General features: G+C 49.1%; 49 non-coding genes across 49 annotated transcripts; all 49 read right to left on the bottom strand.

Annotated features, from left to right (window-relative positions):
- Positions 1-11,089: 11,089 nt before the first annotated feature.
- On the bottom strand, positions 11,090-11,161 carry Trnae-uuc (transfer RNA glutamic acid (anticodon UUC)). The gene has a single exon. It is a non-coding gene; the product is annotated as a tRNA-Glu (tRNA).
- A 62-nt stretch (positions 11,162-11,223) lies between these two features.
- On the bottom strand, positions 11,224-11,295 carry Trnaq-uug (transfer RNA glutamine (anticodon UUG)). Its single transcript has one exon. It is a non-coding gene; the product is annotated as a tRNA-Gln (tRNA).
- An 11-nt stretch (positions 11,296-11,306) lies between these two features.
- Trnae-uuc (transfer RNA glutamic acid (anticodon UUC)) lies at positions 11,307-11,378 on the bottom strand. The gene has a single exon. It is a non-coding gene; the product is annotated as a tRNA-Glu (tRNA).
- A 62-nt stretch (positions 11,379-11,440) lies between these two features.
- On the bottom strand, positions 11,441-11,512 carry Trnaq-uug (transfer RNA glutamine (anticodon UUG)). The gene has a single exon. It is a non-coding gene; the product is annotated as a tRNA-Gln (tRNA).
- An 11-nt stretch (positions 11,513-11,523) lies between these two features.
- On the bottom strand, positions 11,524-11,595 carry Trnae-uuc (transfer RNA glutamic acid (anticodon UUC)). Its single transcript has one exon. It is a non-coding gene; the product is annotated as a tRNA-Glu (tRNA).
- Positions 11,596-11,740: 145 nt separating this feature from the next.
- Positions 11,741-11,812, bottom strand: Trnae-uuc (transfer RNA glutamic acid (anticodon UUC)). Its single transcript has one exon. It is a non-coding gene; the product is annotated as a tRNA-Glu (tRNA).
- A 62-nt stretch (positions 11,813-11,874) lies between these two features.
- Positions 11,875-11,946, bottom strand: Trnaq-uug (transfer RNA glutamine (anticodon UUG)). Its single transcript has one exon. It is a non-coding gene; the product is annotated as a tRNA-Gln (tRNA).
- An 11-nt stretch (positions 11,947-11,957) lies between these two features.
- Positions 11,958-12,029, bottom strand: Trnae-uuc (transfer RNA glutamic acid (anticodon UUC)). Its single transcript has one exon. It is a non-coding gene; the product is annotated as a tRNA-Glu (tRNA).
- Positions 12,030-12,174: 145 nt separating this feature from the next.
- Trnae-uuc (transfer RNA glutamic acid (anticodon UUC)) lies at positions 12,175-12,246 on the bottom strand. The gene has a single exon. It is a non-coding gene; the product is annotated as a tRNA-Glu (tRNA).
- Positions 12,247-12,308: 62 nt separating this feature from the next.
- Positions 12,309-12,380, bottom strand: Trnaq-uug (transfer RNA glutamine (anticodon UUG)). Its single transcript has one exon. It is a non-coding gene; the product is annotated as a tRNA-Gln (tRNA).
- An 11-nt stretch (positions 12,381-12,391) lies between these two features.
- On the bottom strand, positions 12,392-12,463 carry Trnae-uuc (transfer RNA glutamic acid (anticodon UUC)). The gene has a single exon. It is a non-coding gene; the product is annotated as a tRNA-Glu (tRNA).
- A 62-nt stretch (positions 12,464-12,525) lies between these two features.
- Positions 12,526-12,597, bottom strand: Trnaq-uug (transfer RNA glutamine (anticodon UUG)). Its single transcript has one exon. It is a non-coding gene; the product is annotated as a tRNA-Gln (tRNA).
- An 11-nt stretch (positions 12,598-12,608) lies between these two features.
- Positions 12,609-12,680, bottom strand: Trnae-uuc (transfer RNA glutamic acid (anticodon UUC)). Its single transcript has one exon. It is a non-coding gene; the product is annotated as a tRNA-Glu (tRNA).
- A 62-nt stretch (positions 12,681-12,742) lies between these two features.
- Trnaq-uug (transfer RNA glutamine (anticodon UUG)) lies at positions 12,743-12,814 on the bottom strand. The gene has a single exon. It is a non-coding gene; the product is annotated as a tRNA-Gln (tRNA).
- Positions 12,815-12,825: 11 nt separating this feature from the next.
- Positions 12,826-12,897, bottom strand: Trnae-uuc (transfer RNA glutamic acid (anticodon UUC)). Its single transcript has one exon. It is a non-coding gene; the product is annotated as a tRNA-Glu (tRNA).
- Positions 12,898-12,959: 62 nt separating this feature from the next.
- On the bottom strand, positions 12,960-13,031 carry Trnaq-uug (transfer RNA glutamine (anticodon UUG)). Its single transcript has one exon. It is a non-coding gene; the product is annotated as a tRNA-Gln (tRNA).
- An 11-nt stretch (positions 13,032-13,042) lies between these two features.
- Positions 13,043-13,114, bottom strand: Trnae-uuc (transfer RNA glutamic acid (anticodon UUC)). Its single transcript has one exon. It is a non-coding gene; the product is annotated as a tRNA-Glu (tRNA).
- A 145-nt stretch (positions 13,115-13,259) lies between these two features.
- Positions 13,260-13,331, bottom strand: Trnae-uuc (transfer RNA glutamic acid (anticodon UUC)). The gene has a single exon. It is a non-coding gene; the product is annotated as a tRNA-Glu (tRNA).
- Positions 13,332-13,393: 62 nt separating this feature from the next.
- Trnaq-uug (transfer RNA glutamine (anticodon UUG)) lies at positions 13,394-13,465 on the bottom strand. The gene has a single exon. It is a non-coding gene; the product is annotated as a tRNA-Gln (tRNA).
- Positions 13,466-13,476: 11 nt separating this feature from the next.
- Trnae-uuc (transfer RNA glutamic acid (anticodon UUC)) lies at positions 13,477-13,548 on the bottom strand. The gene has a single exon. It is a non-coding gene; the product is annotated as a tRNA-Glu (tRNA).
- A 62-nt stretch (positions 13,549-13,610) lies between these two features.
- Trnaq-uug (transfer RNA glutamine (anticodon UUG)) lies at positions 13,611-13,682 on the bottom strand. Its single transcript has one exon. It is a non-coding gene; the product is annotated as a tRNA-Gln (tRNA).
- Positions 13,683-13,693: 11 nt separating this feature from the next.
- Positions 13,694-13,765, bottom strand: Trnae-uuc (transfer RNA glutamic acid (anticodon UUC)). The gene has a single exon. It is a non-coding gene; the product is annotated as a tRNA-Glu (tRNA).
- Positions 13,766-14,044: 279 nt separating this feature from the next.
- Positions 14,045-14,116, bottom strand: Trnaq-uug (transfer RNA glutamine (anticodon UUG)). The gene has a single exon. It is a non-coding gene; the product is annotated as a tRNA-Gln (tRNA).
- Positions 14,117-14,127: 11 nt separating this feature from the next.
- On the bottom strand, positions 14,128-14,199 carry Trnae-uuc (transfer RNA glutamic acid (anticodon UUC)). The gene has a single exon. It is a non-coding gene; the product is annotated as a tRNA-Glu (tRNA).
- A 62-nt stretch (positions 14,200-14,261) lies between these two features.
- Positions 14,262-14,333, bottom strand: Trnaq-uug (transfer RNA glutamine (anticodon UUG)). Its single transcript has one exon. It is a non-coding gene; the product is annotated as a tRNA-Gln (tRNA).
- An 11-nt stretch (positions 14,334-14,344) lies between these two features.
- On the bottom strand, positions 14,345-14,416 carry Trnae-uuc (transfer RNA glutamic acid (anticodon UUC)). Its single transcript has one exon. It is a non-coding gene; the product is annotated as a tRNA-Glu (tRNA).
- A 62-nt stretch (positions 14,417-14,478) lies between these two features.
- On the bottom strand, positions 14,479-14,550 carry Trnaq-uug (transfer RNA glutamine (anticodon UUG)). The gene has a single exon. It is a non-coding gene; the product is annotated as a tRNA-Gln (tRNA).
- An 11-nt stretch (positions 14,551-14,561) lies between these two features.
- Trnae-uuc (transfer RNA glutamic acid (anticodon UUC)) lies at positions 14,562-14,633 on the bottom strand. Its single transcript has one exon. It is a non-coding gene; the product is annotated as a tRNA-Glu (tRNA).
- A 145-nt stretch (positions 14,634-14,778) lies between these two features.
- Trnae-uuc (transfer RNA glutamic acid (anticodon UUC)) lies at positions 14,779-14,850 on the bottom strand. The gene has a single exon. It is a non-coding gene; the product is annotated as a tRNA-Glu (tRNA).
- A 62-nt stretch (positions 14,851-14,912) lies between these two features.
- Positions 14,913-14,984, bottom strand: Trnaq-uug (transfer RNA glutamine (anticodon UUG)). The gene has a single exon. It is a non-coding gene; the product is annotated as a tRNA-Gln (tRNA).
- An 11-nt stretch (positions 14,985-14,995) lies between these two features.
- On the bottom strand, positions 14,996-15,067 carry Trnae-uuc (transfer RNA glutamic acid (anticodon UUC)). The gene has a single exon. It is a non-coding gene; the product is annotated as a tRNA-Glu (tRNA).
- A 62-nt stretch (positions 15,068-15,129) lies between these two features.
- Positions 15,130-15,201, bottom strand: Trnaq-uug (transfer RNA glutamine (anticodon UUG)). Its single transcript has one exon. It is a non-coding gene; the product is annotated as a tRNA-Gln (tRNA).
- Positions 15,202-15,212: 11 nt separating this feature from the next.
- Trnae-uuc (transfer RNA glutamic acid (anticodon UUC)) lies at positions 15,213-15,284 on the bottom strand. The gene has a single exon. It is a non-coding gene; the product is annotated as a tRNA-Glu (tRNA).
- A 62-nt stretch (positions 15,285-15,346) lies between these two features.
- On the bottom strand, positions 15,347-15,418 carry Trnaq-uug (transfer RNA glutamine (anticodon UUG)). Its single transcript has one exon. It is a non-coding gene; the product is annotated as a tRNA-Gln (tRNA).
- Positions 15,419-15,429: 11 nt separating this feature from the next.
- On the bottom strand, positions 15,430-15,501 carry Trnae-uuc (transfer RNA glutamic acid (anticodon UUC)). Its single transcript has one exon. It is a non-coding gene; the product is annotated as a tRNA-Glu (tRNA).
- Positions 15,502-15,646: 145 nt separating this feature from the next.
- On the bottom strand, positions 15,647-15,718 carry Trnae-uuc (transfer RNA glutamic acid (anticodon UUC)). The gene has a single exon. It is a non-coding gene; the product is annotated as a tRNA-Glu (tRNA).
- Positions 15,719-15,863: 145 nt separating this feature from the next.
- Trnae-uuc (transfer RNA glutamic acid (anticodon UUC)) lies at positions 15,864-15,936 on the bottom strand. Its single transcript has one exon. It is a non-coding gene; the product is annotated as a tRNA-Glu (tRNA).
- A 145-nt stretch (positions 15,937-16,081) lies between these two features.
- Trnae-uuc (transfer RNA glutamic acid (anticodon UUC)) lies at positions 16,082-16,153 on the bottom strand. Its single transcript has one exon. It is a non-coding gene; the product is annotated as a tRNA-Glu (tRNA).
- Positions 16,154-16,214: 61 nt separating this feature from the next.
- On the bottom strand, positions 16,215-16,286 carry Trnaq-uug (transfer RNA glutamine (anticodon UUG)). The gene has a single exon. It is a non-coding gene; the product is annotated as a tRNA-Gln (tRNA).
- Positions 16,287-16,297: 11 nt separating this feature from the next.
- On the bottom strand, positions 16,298-16,369 carry Trnae-uuc (transfer RNA glutamic acid (anticodon UUC)). Its single transcript has one exon. It is a non-coding gene; the product is annotated as a tRNA-Glu (tRNA).
- Positions 16,370-16,430: 61 nt separating this feature from the next.
- Positions 16,431-16,503, bottom strand: Trnaq-uug (transfer RNA glutamine (anticodon UUG)). Its single transcript has one exon. It is a non-coding gene; the product is annotated as a tRNA-Gln (tRNA).
- Positions 16,504-16,514: 11 nt separating this feature from the next.
- Trnae-uuc (transfer RNA glutamic acid (anticodon UUC)) lies at positions 16,515-16,586 on the bottom strand. The gene has a single exon. It is a non-coding gene; the product is annotated as a tRNA-Glu (tRNA).
- Positions 16,587-16,647: 61 nt separating this feature from the next.
- On the bottom strand, positions 16,648-16,719 carry Trnaq-uug (transfer RNA glutamine (anticodon UUG)). Its single transcript has one exon. It is a non-coding gene; the product is annotated as a tRNA-Gln (tRNA).
- Positions 16,720-16,730: 11 nt separating this feature from the next.
- On the bottom strand, positions 16,731-16,802 carry Trnae-uuc (transfer RNA glutamic acid (anticodon UUC)). Its single transcript has one exon. It is a non-coding gene; the product is annotated as a tRNA-Glu (tRNA).
- Positions 16,803-16,864: 62 nt separating this feature from the next.
- On the bottom strand, positions 16,865-16,935 carry Trnaq-uug (transfer RNA glutamine (anticodon UUG)). The gene has a single exon. It is a non-coding gene; the product is annotated as a tRNA-Gln (tRNA).
- Positions 16,936-16,947: 12 nt separating this feature from the next.
- Trnae-uuc (transfer RNA glutamic acid (anticodon UUC)) lies at positions 16,948-17,019 on the bottom strand. Its single transcript has one exon. It is a non-coding gene; the product is annotated as a tRNA-Glu (tRNA).
- A 145-nt stretch (positions 17,020-17,164) lies between these two features.
- Positions 17,165-17,236, bottom strand: Trnae-uuc (transfer RNA glutamic acid (anticodon UUC)). Its single transcript has one exon. It is a non-coding gene; the product is annotated as a tRNA-Glu (tRNA).
- Positions 17,237-17,298: 62 nt separating this feature from the next.
- Trnaq-uug (transfer RNA glutamine (anticodon UUG)) lies at positions 17,299-17,370 on the bottom strand. The gene has a single exon. It is a non-coding gene; the product is annotated as a tRNA-Gln (tRNA).
- Positions 17,371-17,381: 11 nt separating this feature from the next.
- Trnae-uuc (transfer RNA glutamic acid (anticodon UUC)) lies at positions 17,382-17,453 on the bottom strand. The gene has a single exon. It is a non-coding gene; the product is annotated as a tRNA-Glu (tRNA).
- Between the last annotated feature and the right edge of the window lie 302 nt (positions 17,454-17,755).

Raw genomic sequence — 17,755 nt, 5'->3', positions numbered from 1 at the left:
ATTTTATTTGAGGGACATTAAAAAAAAATAAGCACAAGCAGTGATACCACCGCTTACGTCTGATACTCAGTCACCCTGCCTACCATTCGAGTCCGTTGAGCCGCTTGGCCCGCCGCACTCAGTATTTCCCAACAGGTCGTCTTCTATTCCGTTGAAGTGGTTTGTAATTGAAAACTTTACAAATTACTTGGCCACAACGTCAACTCGGGCCCGCTTCCACCCGTCTGAAATCCACCTGGCGATGGTTGCTTATATAAGGAGGTCCTTAGATTCGCGTGCAAGCTGTTTTTTTTCGATTTTTATTGCGTAGCATTCTTTGCCGGGTGCTCTCACAGCCAGGACACGCGTGTAACGCCCTGCATTTCCACAAAAATGCAGATATCGCGGTAGTGCCACCTGTAATCGCTATAGCACCGTAAATGGAGATAAATGGTCGCACGAAATTTCGAAAAACTAAAAGAATAAGAAAAAAATATAAAAAATTACGGAAAATGTCAAAACGTATACCGCATGGCATTTCCACAGTGACGCAGATTTCGCAAACGTTCCACCTGTTAATTACAGAAAATTGCGAACCGCGTAACGCCCGGCGTTTCCACAATATAACGGATGGCAGAAAAGTTCCAAATGTAATCGTTGTGATAATGTAAATGGAGATAATCAGTCGGACGAAATTTTGAAAAACTAAAAAATAAGGAAATATTAAAATATTACGGAAGATGGGAAAATCGCATGGCATTTCCACAATAATGCAGATTTCACGAAAGTTTCACCTGGAATCGTTGTAGTAGCGTAAATGGAGATAATAGGTCGTACAAAATAAAAAAAACAACAACTAGAAGTAAGAAAGAAACGTAAAATAATTAAGGAAAATGAGAACCGTGTAACACCCTGCATTTCCACATTAATGAAGATTTCGCGAAAGTTTCCCCCTGTAACCATAATGGCGTAATTGGAGATAATTGGTCGAACAGGATTTCGAAAAAAAATGGCTAGAAACGCTTACACTCAAGACAGGCGGCAGAAGAATGCTACGCATTAGTAGATAATTATACGAATTTCTGAATATTTCACCCCCCCCCCCGAATGTAGGGGAGGGTGCTTATAATCGGTGGTGCTTAGAATCACAAAAATACGGTAGTTAAGGTTCAGTATCATCGTTTATTTGCACAATTGAGGGGATAGTAATGGTCGTCATATGCATCAAATAGGTCGTCGTCTTCGCGGCGAGGGGTGAATGCAAAATCATCCCTTAGCATTGTAGACTTCGCCCAGCTCAACTGGCGAAGTTCTCACTAAGTCCTGCGAGCCTTGAACGATGGCGAAGCTGCGGGAGTTCGTTATACGTTGGCTCTGAACGACACAACACCACGCATTTGTACAAGTTTGGAATTGCTTATTTGCATGTTCCGTCGTCGCTTTGCACTAGTAGTAGTCATCGCCATATGCATCGATATCGTCGTGTCCCTCAATGTCAACCATCACATGCGCGGTAGCGCTTGACGACAGCGCTGCAGTTTTTCTTTTTCTTTTTTGCTAGAGCCACTGCGCGTGCTGGGAGCGCTCAGCGGTCGCCGCGAGGCAAGCGCTCACGAGCGCTCCACATTTGCTTGGTATATTTTCCTGCAACGCCGAACTTAAGGCTTGTATATACAATAGCTCCGCTGTTCTTTACCTTGGCAATTGAGATGCGAAGACGGAGGAAACGGTGGAGCTGGTGGTTTTCACTGCCTGTGACTTGGCCGTCCTTAGCTCTGCCCCTCTTATCAGTAGATCGTACACTGACGTCACGTAGCGCACGTCGTTTCTTTCAACCTGCACGTCAGCGGTTACGTCATCACTGGGCGCAGCCAATCCCCGACGCGCGCCTCCCCACCCAAGCATCTGCTCCGCGACGCCCGCTCCCCGCATCTGCTTGTCGGTTCCCAATTGCCTCCTTGCCACTTCCCCTCACTTGGCCTAGCGTTTTCCTCCTCTCCCCTTTGCTGCGCCAAGTTTTGAGCGACGCCCGGCACGGATGAAACTCAAGCTTAAACAGCTCCGCTGTAAAGAAACCGCTTTCGTTCTTGAATCGGCTTACAATGAGCTATGCCTATCCCCTCAGCCTTATGTTGTCGTATTGATGTGCCCCGTTCAAATCGATGTAAAAGGCCACTTTCCGGAGAAACTCGAAACTGGAGCGTGGAAGCTCGGGGCGATCCTTCTGTGCGAGGAACGCCTTTGTGTCTTCACTAAAGTTGAAAAGACATGACAAAAGCTTTCCGCAGCTCAACCACCGAACTGCACGTCAAGTCACAGGACACAGTTTCCACTTCCTTCAGGAATTTACGGGACTTGTTGCTGAATAGCCCATGCCTGATAGAATAAACAACTGAAACAACATGTTTCGTAATGCGCCACATGTCCACATGTCTCACATGATGGCCTGCTAGTAAATAACGTGGTGCAATAACATTGTCATCGGAAGGTGCGGCAGCGTATGTCATTTTTCATTAAAGGCATGTGTTTTTTACTCGTGACATGTTTTTCCCTACTCCAAGCTGCACTTCCTTGCAGTCTGCTGCAACTCTTGGGAGATGCCCTCTTTCGTACCCAACCATAAAAGCTGTAGGCTGAAGCCGATTTCTCTGCACTGTTGAACTCAGAATCAACGCCTGAGGTACAAACGTTGCATCGCATTGGATTTTTCAAACCTAATATAATTTTCCGGTGCTAAAGCAAGAGGAAACGCAGAAACTCTAACGCAGGAATTGTCAGAGAAATGCGTGCTCCGCTCTTCCATGCACCAAGCTCCTTTTCAGGTCGACTTAGGAGCCATGAAGACAAAATACAAGTTGGGTTTATTAGAAAGACTGCTTAGTCCCGATAACAATGATACCAATATCATCGCAATCTTGGAACAAATAACTGAGATACTAAAGAAAACGTGTGAAGCAGTCGCGACCCCCTAGCCAATTTCCCGCAACTTTTCTATGACGTCACAGAACCTTGTTTGGGCGATTGGCGGCCGCCTAACTGACCTGTCGCTACGACACATGACTGGACGTCTGTAATGGGGCCTCTAGTTCCATTTGACCGCATCACTTGAATGCTAATGTGCAGTTAACGCACTGAAATATGTTTTATTGTTGGGCCGTATGACGTCATTCTTGCTCATAACACGTCACTGTGGCGCAAAAATGGAAGGTTATTAAATACGTCTTGCTTTTTTTAATTAAAAACATCTTTTGGAGCTGTAATGGAGCTGAGTGAGATACTGAATCTTAGTTCTTTCAAATTACACGAAGTTTTTTTTTCTCTTCATGGCTCCTTTAACACAGAGTTAATAATCGCAGCAGCACTGAGTTTCCCACTGAGAATAACCCGTGGCGACCCCCTAGCCAATTTTTCACAACTTTTCTATGACGTCACGGAATCTGGTTTGTGCGATTGGCGGCCGCCTAACTGACCTGTCGCGACGACACATGACTGGACGTCGTTAATGGGGCCTGTAGTTCCATTTGACTGCATCACTTGAATGCTAACGTGCAGTTAACGCACTGAAAATTATGTTTTATTGTTGGCGCGTATGACGTCATTCTTGCTCATAACACGTCACTGTGGCGCAAAATTTGAAAGTTTTAAATACTTCTTGCTTTTTTTCCGTTAAAAAAACATCTTTTGTGGCGTAATGGAGCTGAGTGAGATACTGAATCCGAGTTCTTTCAAATTTCACGAAGTTGTATTTTCTCTTCATGGCTCCTTTAAGACGGATCAGCAGGCTAATTGGTTTGAATTCGTAGAAGTACCTTTTGCGTTCACTATACGACGAAAACAAAAAAAGAAGGCACAAAGACTAGCGCAGACTAACAACTGAGTGGTATTTCAAACGCACCTCATATATACACTCAAGAACAATGCTCTGATCATCGCGTATGAGCATGGGCGTACACAATTCGAAACATACACACAAAAACCCTGGAAATCGCAATCGCTATATCATACTGCTCAGCAACTGAATTTGCCTGTCGGAGTATTAAAAGATAGGTGGGTCATGCATGCATGTTTCCTTTATTGTAGCGATGTGCCGTGCCTCCACAATATCCTTGGTAGTTGGATTAGGGCTGCTGCTTGCATAAGGCCCTATGTATTCCCATGAAGCGCTATAGAACCGCATTAAAGTCGGCTTGATTACTATGCACAAATGCTTTGGTGAAAGGCAGGGGCAGAATTGGAAGTCTGATATATATCAAAGTATTAGGACACCGCCAAGAGACTTGTCATCATCATCATCATCATCACCAGCCTATCTACGCCCCCTGCAGGGCAAATTCCTCTACCATTAATCTTCAATTACCCCGGTCCTGTGCTAACTGCGACCAATTTATCCCCGCAAACTTCCTGATCTCATTTTCCCATCTAACTTTCTGCCGCCCTCCGCCACGTTTGACTTCTCTAGAGACCCACTCTGTTTCCCTTAATGACCAACGGTCATCTTGCCTTCGCATTACATACCTTTCCCACACGCATTTCTTCTTATTAATTTCTGCTAATATGTCCTTAACACGCGTTTGTTCCCTGATCCACTCCGCTCTCTTCTTGTCCCTTAATGTTACACCTATCATCTTCCGTTCCATTGCCCGCTGAGTCGTTCTCAATTTAAGTTGAACACTCTTAGTTAGGCTCCAAGTTTCTGCCCTGTAGGTGAGTACCGGTAAGATGCAGCTGCCATACACTTTCTTCTTCAGCGACAATAGTAGGCTGCTATTCATTATCTGAGAATGTCTGCCATATGCACCCCAACCCATTCTGATCCTTCTAATTACCTCTGCCTTATGGTTGAGATCCGGGGTCACAACTTGGCCTAAGTAGATATATTCGTTTCCCACTTCTACTGCCTCGCCACCCATCTCAAATCGCTGTGCTGTCCCGGGGTTATTGATCATTATTTTAGTTTTCTGCATATTAATTTTCAGGCCCACGGTTCTGCTCTGTTTGTCCAGTGCGGTAAGCATGCATGAGACTTGTATCCCCATGCAATGTTGTATAGCGAGCCTCCTTAAAGTGGGCGTAATTACTAAACACGTGTGCTCTGCTAAGAAGACATCTCTTCAGGGCAGTAACGAAGTCTGTTATCATTATGACGGCCCTGGAGATTTTGTTCGCGGCGAAAGAATGCGGCGACAACGTGGCACATTAAGCGTTACAGACGGAGACGGGTTTCCTCGTCAAGTCCACATAAAAATGCTCGAGCATTTCAAACGTAAGGTAGCCATAGCCTCGAACTATCGTTAGTGCAAGGCAGTTCTATGGCCGCTGGATGAGGGGTAATCCAGCGGCCCTGGAAAGGCGAAGCGTTCTTATTTGGTACTAGAATGACAGCGCAAATCATGGATCGGGGCGACATCTTCTCAAAATGGCAGTCCGTTACCACGCAGGGTTACGCAGACACTCGGGCCGCTCGCTGCTGCATGCTGCGGGCCTAGAGTCTGGTCCAGGATGCCATACGTTTATTGAGCCGTGTAGGTGGTTGTTAGCGCATGAATTGATTGATTGATTGCGATGTTTAATGTGTTTTGTAGCGCGTCGTAGTAAAGGCTCCGGATTAATTTCGACCACTGCACGCGAGCGTTTTCGCTTTTTCGCCTCCATCACAGGAGCAGCCACCACGGCGGTGATCGAACCCGTCTTTTCGGGCACAGCACCACAACGCCTTAGCAACTTCACAGCCATCTCGGCGGGTTCCTCGCGTATGCGGTGTTTCGCGTTTGTTCTTACGTGCAACATTACGCTCGCTGGCATTATGATGGCGTCGGGGAGAAACGGCGCACTTACGGTTTGTGCAGCTCGAACTCCTGCGGGGGGAACAGCCTCTTCGGGTGGGGCATTTTCATGGGAATCAAGCTTCCAGAGAGAGGTGTGGGACAGCTTTGAGTTGATGAACTGAATTTACTGCACCCTCTGCACCACTCACATCTCTCTTACCACCTTCCTCATTTCAGAGGTCATAATTTCACCCTGGTGTAAACGATCAAGTTGCGCGAGTAAGTAGAATCAACATCGAATGTGCTCAGGTGACCACTTTTCCCAGCCTCAGCTTTGTCGAGCACGCGACTTAGCGCGCGACAGCGGAGCAGTACGCTGAAGCCGGATTGCGGCAATTTCGCTTCTTCGATTTTCTGTCAGCTGTTTGTTAAGTAAACCCTTACAACAAGCTAAAACCATGCATATAACTATAACATTAATTCAAAAAGACTACTGTGGATGGAAAACAAAATACAGGGCCTGGTTTATTTAATAATCTACATACCTGTAAATAAACAGGTTCTAAGGAACAGTCTTGAAACCCTTTGGTGTGGAATACCATGCTTCTTCGATTTGCTGTGAGCTATTTGTTAAGCAAACCGTCACGACGAGCTAAACTCATGCAGATAGCTAACATTCAAAAACACTCTGGACGGAAAACAAAATACAGGGTCTGGGCATAAACGGAATACCTATGAATAAACATGACGCAAGGAACGTTCTTGAAACATTTTAGTGTACCCCGCTTCTACGATTTGCTGTGAGCTATTTGTTATGTAAACCCTTACGACAAGCAAAAATTATGCAGATAACTGTTAACACTCAAAAACACTCAATGGAAAACAAAATACAGCGTCTGGGTATATAGTTAATAAACGGAATACCTATGATTAAAGGTGTTGCAAGGAACGTTCTTGAAACCTTTTGGTGTAGAATACCATGCACATTGAGCTCGCCGAGACACCGCTATTAGTCCGCTTTAACTGAGGTAACGGTTGGGCCAGAGACTCGAAGAAACCACCTGGTTTGAAACTTCTTTACTTTTGCCTCCGATGAATTTCTACTCACAGCAGCCAGAATTTTAAGTGAGCGAAAATATGGATGAAGTCGTGAAAAGGCCTTACAACGGTCTGCGGCGCACACTCACTAAGTCTTCTCACTGTTAAACGCTCTAGGAAGTGGTAATCTTTTCCTACTCGACGGCTGGAAGGGAAAAGAAAGAAATTCGCATTCCACAAACTAAAGCGCTCATAGAAGGATTTCCGTGTACAGCTGTACTCGTAGACATTTCTATAGATATAATGCGTAAGTGCACACGTCGTGCAATTAACGCCTCGCGTCATGACCTACCTAATATTACTACGTTGAATTTGCGAATAAGCCCACCATTGCACACACGATCAAATCAACATTAGGGTCATGGCATACAGAATAGAGGAGGAATCGTGTGGCTATAGCGTACGAAATAGGGCAATGCTCATTAAGCGACAGACAGCTCGCCTGCCCGTACATGAGGGAACACGTTCACACTCGTGAAATTGTAGCGAGCTTTCGGGTGCAAGCAGAAACCTCCTCCCCAATTCACTCCTCTCCCCCCGGACGTAGGGAAAAGACACCGTAAATAGAAGTAGTCCGGCGCCATTGTTCACGTTGCTTCTTTTCAATTTAGGATCCTAGATGGTATACGGAGCACTGTCTGAACTCTGTCTCCTCCCGTTTCCAGACAGACGGGACGTCCAAAATTTCAAAGCTCCGTTTCAAATATATCGATTCACGACCAAACCTATAAACACTTTTCGAAATCACCACAAATAAAGACGCTGGCACTGGCTATCAAGTTCGCTCTTAAATGCGTAGTCAAGATGCCGAAATGAAGGCGAAGAGTTGCTCAGTGTGCGGAAGAGCGTTCCTCCTCAGAGCTCCTCGCTCCCCTTCCCGAGAGACGGAGACGACTGCAGCGTGCTCTGTTGGACGCAGGCGACGACGAACTCGGCGGCGCCGCTGTATCCCACGATGTTGTCCGACCACCGCTCCAGGTGGCGCCACACGTCCCGGTCTTCTTCGCAGGAGCACATGTCCACGAAAACCATTTCGTAGGCGTCACGCAGGCCACGAATGAGGTCGCTCAGGAAGGTCACGTTCGTGTGAGGGTGGAATTGCGACATGTCGGCACTGTGGAAGGAGATAGGGAGTTTGAGCGCAGGTGAGTAACACGAAAGGAACACGGGAAACGTGAGATAAAAGAGCGAAAAAAAAAATAGCAGTGACTTACTCGGCTCTACCAGGATATACGTAGCGTGAGCTAAGGTTCAGCTGGTTATTCTTAGCTTTCCTGGTTGTCTAAGATTAGCTTGATTACCAAGCTTACTGCTGCTTCAATGACACACACACACACACATGGTATACGCATTATGTGACACATATTTATCAAGCGACTTCGGCGCAGCGTCACCAATCACCCCAGAGCTACGCTGGTTCCACAGGCGTACGCCGGTGCTGCTGCGACGCACGAGCCATCGGTGCCACACCCGGCCACCCCTCGCATGATCAGCAATTGAACCGGGCCGCCACGTGCGGAATGGAGGTCGGCGAAGAGGATGGGCGCGTGGGGTGTGTGAGAGACACCGGGCAGCGAGCAACGTTCTGTGCGCCGTGTGACGTCACTGCTCCTCGCGCATGCGCAGCACGGCTCTCCAGGAGCCACGCGAAACTGCTCAACCTCGGCCAGTGTAGCTCACGCGATAAAAATGGTCAAGGTTGAAGGCGGATACCGAGGTCGTCGCGCGATAGCCAAGGTTTACTCGTCGAGAACGCGCTGTGAACGCGCACAAAACCCGCGAGACGAAAACACAGACGCTGTTAGGCGCAGTCAGAGCTTAAGGCGTGGACATTAAACTTGCCCTTACTCTTTCCCCCTATCCCCCTCTACGCAGCCCTCACTGGAACGAATTAAACGAATAAACGATTAAACGCTTTCACTCCGCAACCGTATGAGGCACTCATTTGACCTTGGCTAAGGTTGAAGGCCAGATTGACGCTAGGAGCCGTTTCCTGACTGTGTACCTGGAATAATGAAGCTTTCGCTCTAAAGCAGGGCGTATAACTGCGGAGGCACAAACACAGCGCTGACTTTAGTGTTTTGAAGCCCCTTAAAAACATATCTGCAAGACAACGGAAAGGGAAAAAAGAGAAGTGGGAGAGAAGACCTGATATGTAGACGTTGCAAACGCACAGGACGGAGGCAGCCGTCGCTTCTTGTAATTTACATTGTATTATTCATTATTCATTCGAAAGGCATATCTTCTTTTCATACAGCGCCCCTGATGGTTTGCATGAGCTCGTGTAGGCCCTTTTACAGGTGAATTGTTTTTTTTTTTACATCCCTGTCTGATACATTCTGTATAGGCCCATATTTTAGTGCTCTTTTATCACGTCTTACAACGTTCCAAGCAGCACAACTACCTGTGCAGAATTGGAATTGTGGGGCCATTTAGAGATGGTATATGAGGCAGCTGCTCCCACTCGAAATGAACCACCCTCCTCTGCTAACAGATGCTTCTTGCAGTTAACTGAACTTTTCTTTAAGGTGGCACATGTTCCCCGCGTTTCTATGAACGTGAAGGCGAAGGCCTACAGCTAGACCTTCTGCTGAACTGCTGTTGAATTTCCTGCTGAACTTCGTGGTCGCGCTCATCACCACTAGATCAGCACCAAAGACAGCATCCTCCGCAGCACGTTCCGATCGCTCGCAATCGCCAGGAGCCTCCCGTTCGCTCCCTCCGTTATCTTAACCTCTCAAGACGGCTCGTACTGCACGCGCGGCAGCGGCATAACCTCCTTGGCCGCCTTCCTAGCGCAAAATCCGCGGCTTGTGCTCCCCGGCTCGAGTAACTTCAACATTTTGGACGATTCTCTGTGCCCCACAACGATTTTTAAAGACGGTAGTCTTTCTCGGGCTACTTAAATGCAGCAATTTCGGCCTGTCTGTCTGTATGTCTGTCTGCCTGTGACTCGATTCAGCGACCCGGCCAAAGTGAAACAGAAGCTGCGCGATCGGTTTATATGCTCACAGCCAAACCTAATCGCCCAGGTTCGGTGGCAATGTTCATACTTGTCAACGTTGCTGCACAAGAACAAGACATTGCCCAATTGTGAGGCAAACAACCAATACATAAGGGATATTTGCGGTGTTCCTTTATTAAAACTTAATCGATGTTCGGTGTTTATGAAATACTATATCCACTGCACAAAAACGATTCACTCTGTCACCCGCTGTCGCCAGCGCCAATATAGCTCCTGGTGGCAGTTTAAGAAACCAACCGGTAGCAGTAACGAAAGGTTCTAGTATAGATCGGTTCCACGTTGCGTTTGGAACGCACGTGGAATAGGGCCACGGGGTTCTTTAAACGTTGTAGCAGGGTGCCTCGATCGACGCGCGTCTCTGCCGTACGGCAGCGCTGGCATCGAGGCACGCAGCCCGGAGCAGTACAACGCGGTAAATTTGAATTGACTTGAGCAGCATAAGAGGTGAGCGGGTAAGAGAAGAGAGGCATTCATTTGGCAGGGACGCGAGTCGACTATCGGCTTTCGGTGACATTTGCAGCGAAAGGGGCAGATACGTGGCCATTTTTGTACCAAGCATGTTTAACAAAAAAAAAATATCTAACGCATTTGCACTACAGAAAAATGGAGCTATCGGCTCACCTGACTGCATCTTCCACCAGGCAGAAGCTCTCGCCCAGCGCGTTCTTCTTCTCTGCTGACATCTTCGACAGGTCAACATAAGTAGGCATCGTTCCTGCGACAGCCACACAACGCGTAATTATGCCATGAAATGTGCAAGGTAAAACACTTCGTTGTTCCCGATATGAATTGCTCAAAACAAACAAAACAACAAGAAAACATTACTTAGCTTAGCACATATACACAGCGTGCATGCTTAATGTACAAACCTCGGCACAGAAAGCCGTAAACTTGTAAAAAGCCGTAACTTGTAAACTTCATCGTTTTCGCGCATTTCGGAATCTGCTCGAATTTCGATGAAATCAACCGTGTAAAATGCCCGAAAAATATCCTTTGAACACACTTTCTTGAGGCGCTGGTCCTTAGTCTTCAAACTGCACCCGAAAACTCAAACAGCCACTATACTACGCCGAAGAAAAAAATTGGGCACCGGACTAGTACTACGAATATCTTCCTTGTCTACCTGGCTGGAAAAAGAAAGGTATCACCGAGACTAGAACTCGGACCGCTGGATTTAAAGTCCAGGGGGCTCACGATTACACCACGAGACCGATCTATCTAAATCCAACGCCGGGAATGGAGCCCGGGCCTCCTGGGTGAAAGCCAGGCATCCTAGCCACTAGACCACGCCGGAGAACGGATTGGGCACTGGACAAGTATTTCAAGTACTTCCTTGGTGCGTGGCAGGAAAAATAAAGGTCTCACCGAGATTCGAACTCGGATTGCTGGATTCAAAGTCCAGAGTGCTCACCATCACACCACGAGACCAATCTATCCAATTCCGACGCCGGGAATCGAACCCGGGCCTCCTGGGTGAAAGCCAGGTATCCTAGCCACTAGACCACGCCGGAGAACGGATTGGGCACTGGACAAGTATTTCAAGTACTTCCTTGGTGCGTGGCAGGAAAAACAAAGGTCTCACCGAGATTCGAACTCGGATTGCTGGATTCAAAGTCCAGAGTGCTCACCATTACACCACGAGACCAATCTATCCAATTCCGACGCCGGGAATCGAACCCGGGCCTCCTGGGTGAAAGCCAGGTATCCTAGCCACTAGACCACGCCGGAGAACGGATTGGGCACTGGACAAGTATTTCAAGTACTTCCTTGGTGCGTGGCAGGAAAAACAAAGGTCTCACCGAGATTCGAACTCGGATTGCTGGATTCAAAGTCCAGGGGGCTCACGATTACACCACGAGACCATTCTATCCAATTCCGACGCCGGGAATCGAACCCGGGCCTCCTGGGTGAAAGCCAGGTATCCTAGCCACTAGACCACGCCGGAGAACGGATTGGGCACTGGACAAGTATTTCAAGTACTTCATTGGTGCGTGGCAGGAAAAACAAAGGTCTCACCGAGATTCGAACTCGGATTGCTGGATTCAAAGTCCAGAGTGCTCACCATTACACCACGAGACCAATCTATCCAATTCCGACGCCGGGAATCGAACCCGGGCCTCCTGGGTGAAAGCCAGGTATCCTAGCCACTAGACCACGCCGGAGAACGGATTGGGCACTGGACAAGTATTTCAAGTACTTCCTTGGTGCGTGGCAGGAAAAACAAAGGTCTCACCGAGATTCGAACTCGCATTGCTGGATTCAAAGTTCAGAGTGCTCACCATTACACCACGAGACCAATCTATCCAATTCCGACGCCGGGAATCGAACCCGCGCCTCCTGGGTGAAAGCCAGGTATCCTAGCCACTAGACCACGCCGGAGAACGGATTGGGCACTGGACAAGTATTTCAAGTACTTCCTTGGTGCGTGGCAGGAAAAACAAAGGTCTCACCGAGATTCGAACTCGGATTGCTGGATTCAAAGTCCAGAGTGCTCACCATTACATCACGAGACCAATCTATCCAATTCCGACGCCGGGAATCGAACCCGGGCCTCCTGGGTGAAAGCCAGGTATCCTAGCCACTAGACCACGCCGGAGAGCGGATTGGGCACTGGACAAGTATTTCAAGTACTTCCTTGGTGCGTGGCAGGAAAAACAAAGGTCTCACCGAGATTCGAACTCGGATTGCTGGATTCAAAGTCCAGAGTGCTCACCATTACACCACGAGACCAATATATCCAATTCCGACGCCGGGAATCGAACCCGGGCCTCCTGGGTGAAAGCCAGGTATCCTAGCCACTAGACCACGCCGGAGAACGGATTGGGCACTGGACAAGTATTTCAAGTACTTCCCTGGTGCGTGGCAGGAAAAACAAAGGTCTCACCGAGATTCGAACTCGGATTGCTGGATTCAAAGTCCAGAGTGCTCACCATTACACCACGAGACCAATCTATCCAATTCCGACGCCGGGAATCGAACCCGGGCCTCCTGGGTGAAAGCCAGGTATCCTAGCCACTAGACCACGCCGGAGAACGGATTGGGCACTGGACAAGTATTTCAAGTACTTCCTTCGTGCGTAGCAGGAAAAACAAAGGTCTCACCGAGATTCGAACTCGGATTGCTGGATTCAAAGTCCAGAGTGCTCACCATTACACCACGAGACCAATCTATCCAATTCCGACGCCGGGAATCGAACCCGGGCCTCCTGGGTGAAAGCCAGGTATCCTAGCCACTAGACCACGCCGGAGAACGGATTGGGCACTGGATAAGTATTTCAAGTACTTCCTTGGTGCGTGGCAGGAAAAACAAAGGTCTCACCGAGATTCGAACTCGGATTGCTGGATTCAAAGTCCAGGGGGCTCCCGATTACACCACGAGACCAATCTATCCAATTCCGACGCCAGGAATCGAACCCGGGCCTCCTGGCTGAAAGCCAGGTATCCTAGCCACTAGACCACGCCGGAGAACGGATTGGGCACTGGACAAGTATTTCAAGTACTTCCTTGGTGCGTGGCAGGAAAAACAAAGGTCTCACCGAGATTCGAACTCGGATTGCTGGATTCAAAGTCCAGAGTGCTCACCATTACACCACGAGACCAATCTATCCAATTCCGACGCCGGGAATCGAACCCGGGCCTCCTGGGTGAAAGCCAGGTATCCTAGCCACTAGACCACGCCGGAGAACGGATTGGGCACTGGACAAGTATTTCAAGTACTTCCTTGGTGCGTGGCAGGAAAAACAAAGGTCTCACCGAGATTCGAACTCGGATTGCTGGATTCAAAGTCCAGAGTGCTCACCTTTACACCACGAGACCAATCTATCCAATTCCGACGCCGGGAATCGAACCCGGGCCTCCTGGGTGAAAGCCAGGTATCCTAGCCACTAGACCACGCCGGAGAACGGATTGGGCACTGGACAAGTATTTCAAGTATTTCCTTGGTGCGTGGCAGGAAAAACAAAGGTCTCACCGAGATTCGAACTCGGATCGCTGGATTTAAAGTCCAGGGGGCTCACGATTACACCACGAGACCGATCTATCTAATTGCAACGCCGGGAATCGAGCCCGGGCCTCCTGGGTGAAAGCCAGGTATTCTAGCCACTAGACCACGCCGGAGAACGGATTGGGCACTGGACAAGTATTTCAAGTACTTCCTTGGTGCGTGGCAGGAAAAACAAAGGTCTCACCGAGATTCGAACTCGGATTGCTGGATTCAAAGTCCAGAGTGCTCACCATTACACCACGAGACCAATCTATCCAATTCCGACGCCGAGAATCGAACCCGGGCCTCCTGGGTGAAAGCCAGGTATCCTAGCCACTAGACCACGCCGGAGAACGGATTGGGCACTGGACAAGTATTTCATGTACTTCCTTGGTGCGTGGCAGGAAAAACAAAGGTCTCACCGAGATTCGAACTCGGATTGCTGGATTCAAAGTCCAGAGTGCTCACCATTACACCACGCGACCAATCTATCCAATTCCGACGCCGGGAATCGAACCCGGGCCTCCTGGGTGAAAGCCAGGTATCCTAGCCACTAGACCACGCCGGAGAACGGATTGGGCACTGGACAAGTATTTGAAGTACTTCCTTGGTGCGTGGCAGGAAAAACAAAGGTCTCACCGAGATTCGAACTCGGATTGCTGGATTCAAAGTCCAGAGTGCTCACCATTACACCATGAGACCAATCTATCCAATTCCGACGCCGGGAATCGAGCCCGGGCCTCCTGGGTGAAAGCCAGGTATCCTAGCCACTAGACCACGCCGGAGAACGGATTGGGCACTGGACAAGTATTTCAAGTACTTCCTTGGTGCGTGGCAGGAAAAACAAAGGTCTCACCGAGATTCAAACTCGGATCGCTGGATTTAAAGTCCAGGGGGCTCACGATTACACCACGAGACCGATCTATCTAATTGCAACGCCGGGAATCGAGCCCGGGCCTCCTGGGTGAAAGCCAGGTATCCTAGCCACTAGACCACGCCGGAGAACGGATTGGGCACTGGACAAGTATTTCAAGTACTTCCTTGGTGCGTGGCAGGAAAAACAAAGGTCTCACGGAGATTCGAACTCGGATTGCTGGATTCAAAGTCCAGAGTGCTCACCATTACACCACGAGACCAATCTATCCAATTCCGACGCCGGGAATCGAACCCGGGCCTCCTGGCTGAAAGCCAGGTATCCTAGCCACTAGACCACGCCGGAGAACGGATTGGGCACTGGACAAGTATTTCATGTACTTCCTTGGTGCGTGGCAGGAAAAACAAAGGTCTCACCGAGATTCGAACTCGGATTGCTGGATTCAAAGTCCAGAGTGCTCACCATTACACCACGAGACCAATCTATCCAATTCCGACGCCGCGAATCGAACCCGGGCCTCCTGGGTGAAAGCCAGGCATCCTAGCCACTAGACCACGCCGGAGAACGGATTGGGCACTGGACAAGTATTTCAAGTACTTCCTTGGTGCGTGGCAGGAAAAACAAAGGTCTCACCGAGATTCGAACTCGGATTGCTGGATTCAAAGTCCAGAGTGCTCACCATTACACCACGAGACCAATCTATCCAATTCCGACGCCGGGAATCGAACCCGGGCCTCCTGGGTGAAAGCCAGGTATCCTAGCCACTAGACCACGCCGGAGAACGGATTGGGCACTGGACAAGTATTTCAAGTACTTCCTTGGTGCGTGGCTGGAAAAAGAAAGGTATCACCGAGACTAGAACTCGGACCGCTGGATTTAAAGTCCAGGGGGCTCACGATTACACCACGAGACCAATCTATCTAATTCCAACGCCGGGAATCGAGCCCGGGCCTCCTCGGTGAAAGCCAGGTATCCTAGCCACTAGACCACGCCGGAGAACGGATTGGGCACTGGACAAGTATTTCAAGTACTTCCTTGGTGCGTGGCAGGAAAAACAAAGGTCTCACCGAGATTCGAACTCGGATTGCCGGAGTCAAAGTCCAGAGTGCTCACCATCACACCACGAGACCAATCTATCCTATTCCGACGCCGGGAATCGAACCCGGGCCTCCTGGGTGAAAGCCAGGTATCCTAGCCACTAGACCACTGCCGGAGAACGGATTGGGCACTGGACAAGTATTTCAAGTACTTCCTTGGTGCGTGGCAGGAAAAACAAAGGTCTCACCGAGATTCGAACTCGGATCGCTGGATTTAAAGTCCAGGGGGCTCACGATTACACCACGAGACCGATCTATCTAATTCCAACGCCGGGAATCGAGCCCGGGCCTCCTGGGTGAAAGCCAGGTATCCTAGCCACTAGACCACGCCGGAGAACGGATTGGGCACTGGACAAGTATTTCAAGTACTTCCTTGGTGCGTGGCAGGAAAATAAAGGTCTCACCGAGATTCGAACTCGGATCGCTGGATTCAAAGTCCAGAGTGCTCACCATCACACAACGAGACCAATCTATCCAATTCCGACGCCGGGAATCGAACCCGGGCCTCCTGGGTGAAAGCCAGGTATCCTAGCCACTAGACCACGCCGGAGAACGGATTGGGCATTGGACAAGTATTTCAAGTACTTCCTTGGTGCGTGGCAGGAAAATAAAGGTCTCACCGAGATTCGAACTCAGGAACGCTGGATTCAAAGTCCAGAGTGCTCACCATCACACCACGAGACCAATCTATCCAATTCCGACGCCGGGAATCGAACCCGGGCCTCCTGGGTGAAAGCCAGGTATCCTAGCCACTAGACCACGCCGGAGAACGAATTGGGCATTGGACAAGTATTTCAAGTACTTCCTTGGTGCGTGGCAGGAAAATAAAGGTCTCACCGAGATTCGAACTCGGATCGCTGGATTCAAAGTCCAGAGTGCTCACCATCACACCACGAGACTAATCTATCCAATTCCGACGCCGGGAATCGAACCTGGGCCTCCTGGGTGAAAGCCAGGTATCCTAGCCACTAGACCACGCCGGAGAACGGATTGGGCATTGGACAAGTATTTCAAGTACTTCCTTGGTGCGTGGCAGGAAAAACAAAGGTCTCACCGAGATTCGAACTCGGATCGCTGGATTCAAAGTCCAGAGTGCTCACCATTACACCACGAGGCTAATCTATCCAATTCCGACGCCGGGAATCGAACCTGGGCCTCCTGGGTGAAAGCCAGGTATCCTAGCCACTAGACCACGCCGGAGAACGGATTGGGCATTGGACAAGTATTTCAAGTACTTCCTTGGTGCGTGGCAGGAAAAACAAAGGTCTCACCGAGATTCGAACTCGGATCGCTGGATTCAAAGTCCAGAGTGCTCACCATCACACAACGAGACTAATCTATCCAATTCCGACGCCGGGAATCGAACCCGGGCCTCCTGGGTGAAAGCCAGGTATCTTAGCCACTAGACCACGCCGGAGAACGAATTGGGCATTGGACAAGTATTTCAAGTACTTCCTTGGTGCGTGGCAGGAAAAACAAAGGTCTCACCGAGACTCGAACTCGGATCGCTGGATTCAAAGTCCAGAGTGCTCACCATTACACCATGAGACCGATCCATCCAATTCCGACGCCGGAAATTGAACCCGGGCCTCCTGGGTGAAAGCCAGGTATCCTAGCCACTAGACCACGCCGGATTTTTTCTTTATTGTCTGCTTGGCACATACATAGGACATGTAACAACCGTACACAAAATATTACGCACACACAAGAACTGGTCCTACTTGGCCGTGCAGCGAGTTAAAATTCTTTCAGTGCAACCAAGCTGTACAACAGAGGCAGCCATTCAGGCGGCTCTTTTCGAAGCCTGTAAATTTCTCTCATGTACACCATACTATCTTTGAAATACACTCTCGTAGGCTGAGCGTCCACATGAGCGTGTCTGTCAGCCATTCGTGTCTTTCAAATACTATGGAGACTCAGCAACACAAAAATATCA

This window comes from Haemaphysalis longicornis, unplaced genomic scaffold, assembly GCF_048455015.1.
Source record: "Haemaphysalis longicornis isolate Haplotype H1 unplaced genomic scaffold, Haemaphysalis longicornis Haplotype H1 scaffold_10, whole genome shotgun sequence".
NCBI classification, from domain to species: Eukaryota; Metazoa; Arthropoda; class Arachnida; order Ixodida; family Ixodidae; genus Haemaphysalis; species Haemaphysalis longicornis.
The sequence above is the reverse complement of the archived record's forward strand: the minus strand, read 5'-3'. Positions and strand labels throughout refer to the sequence as shown.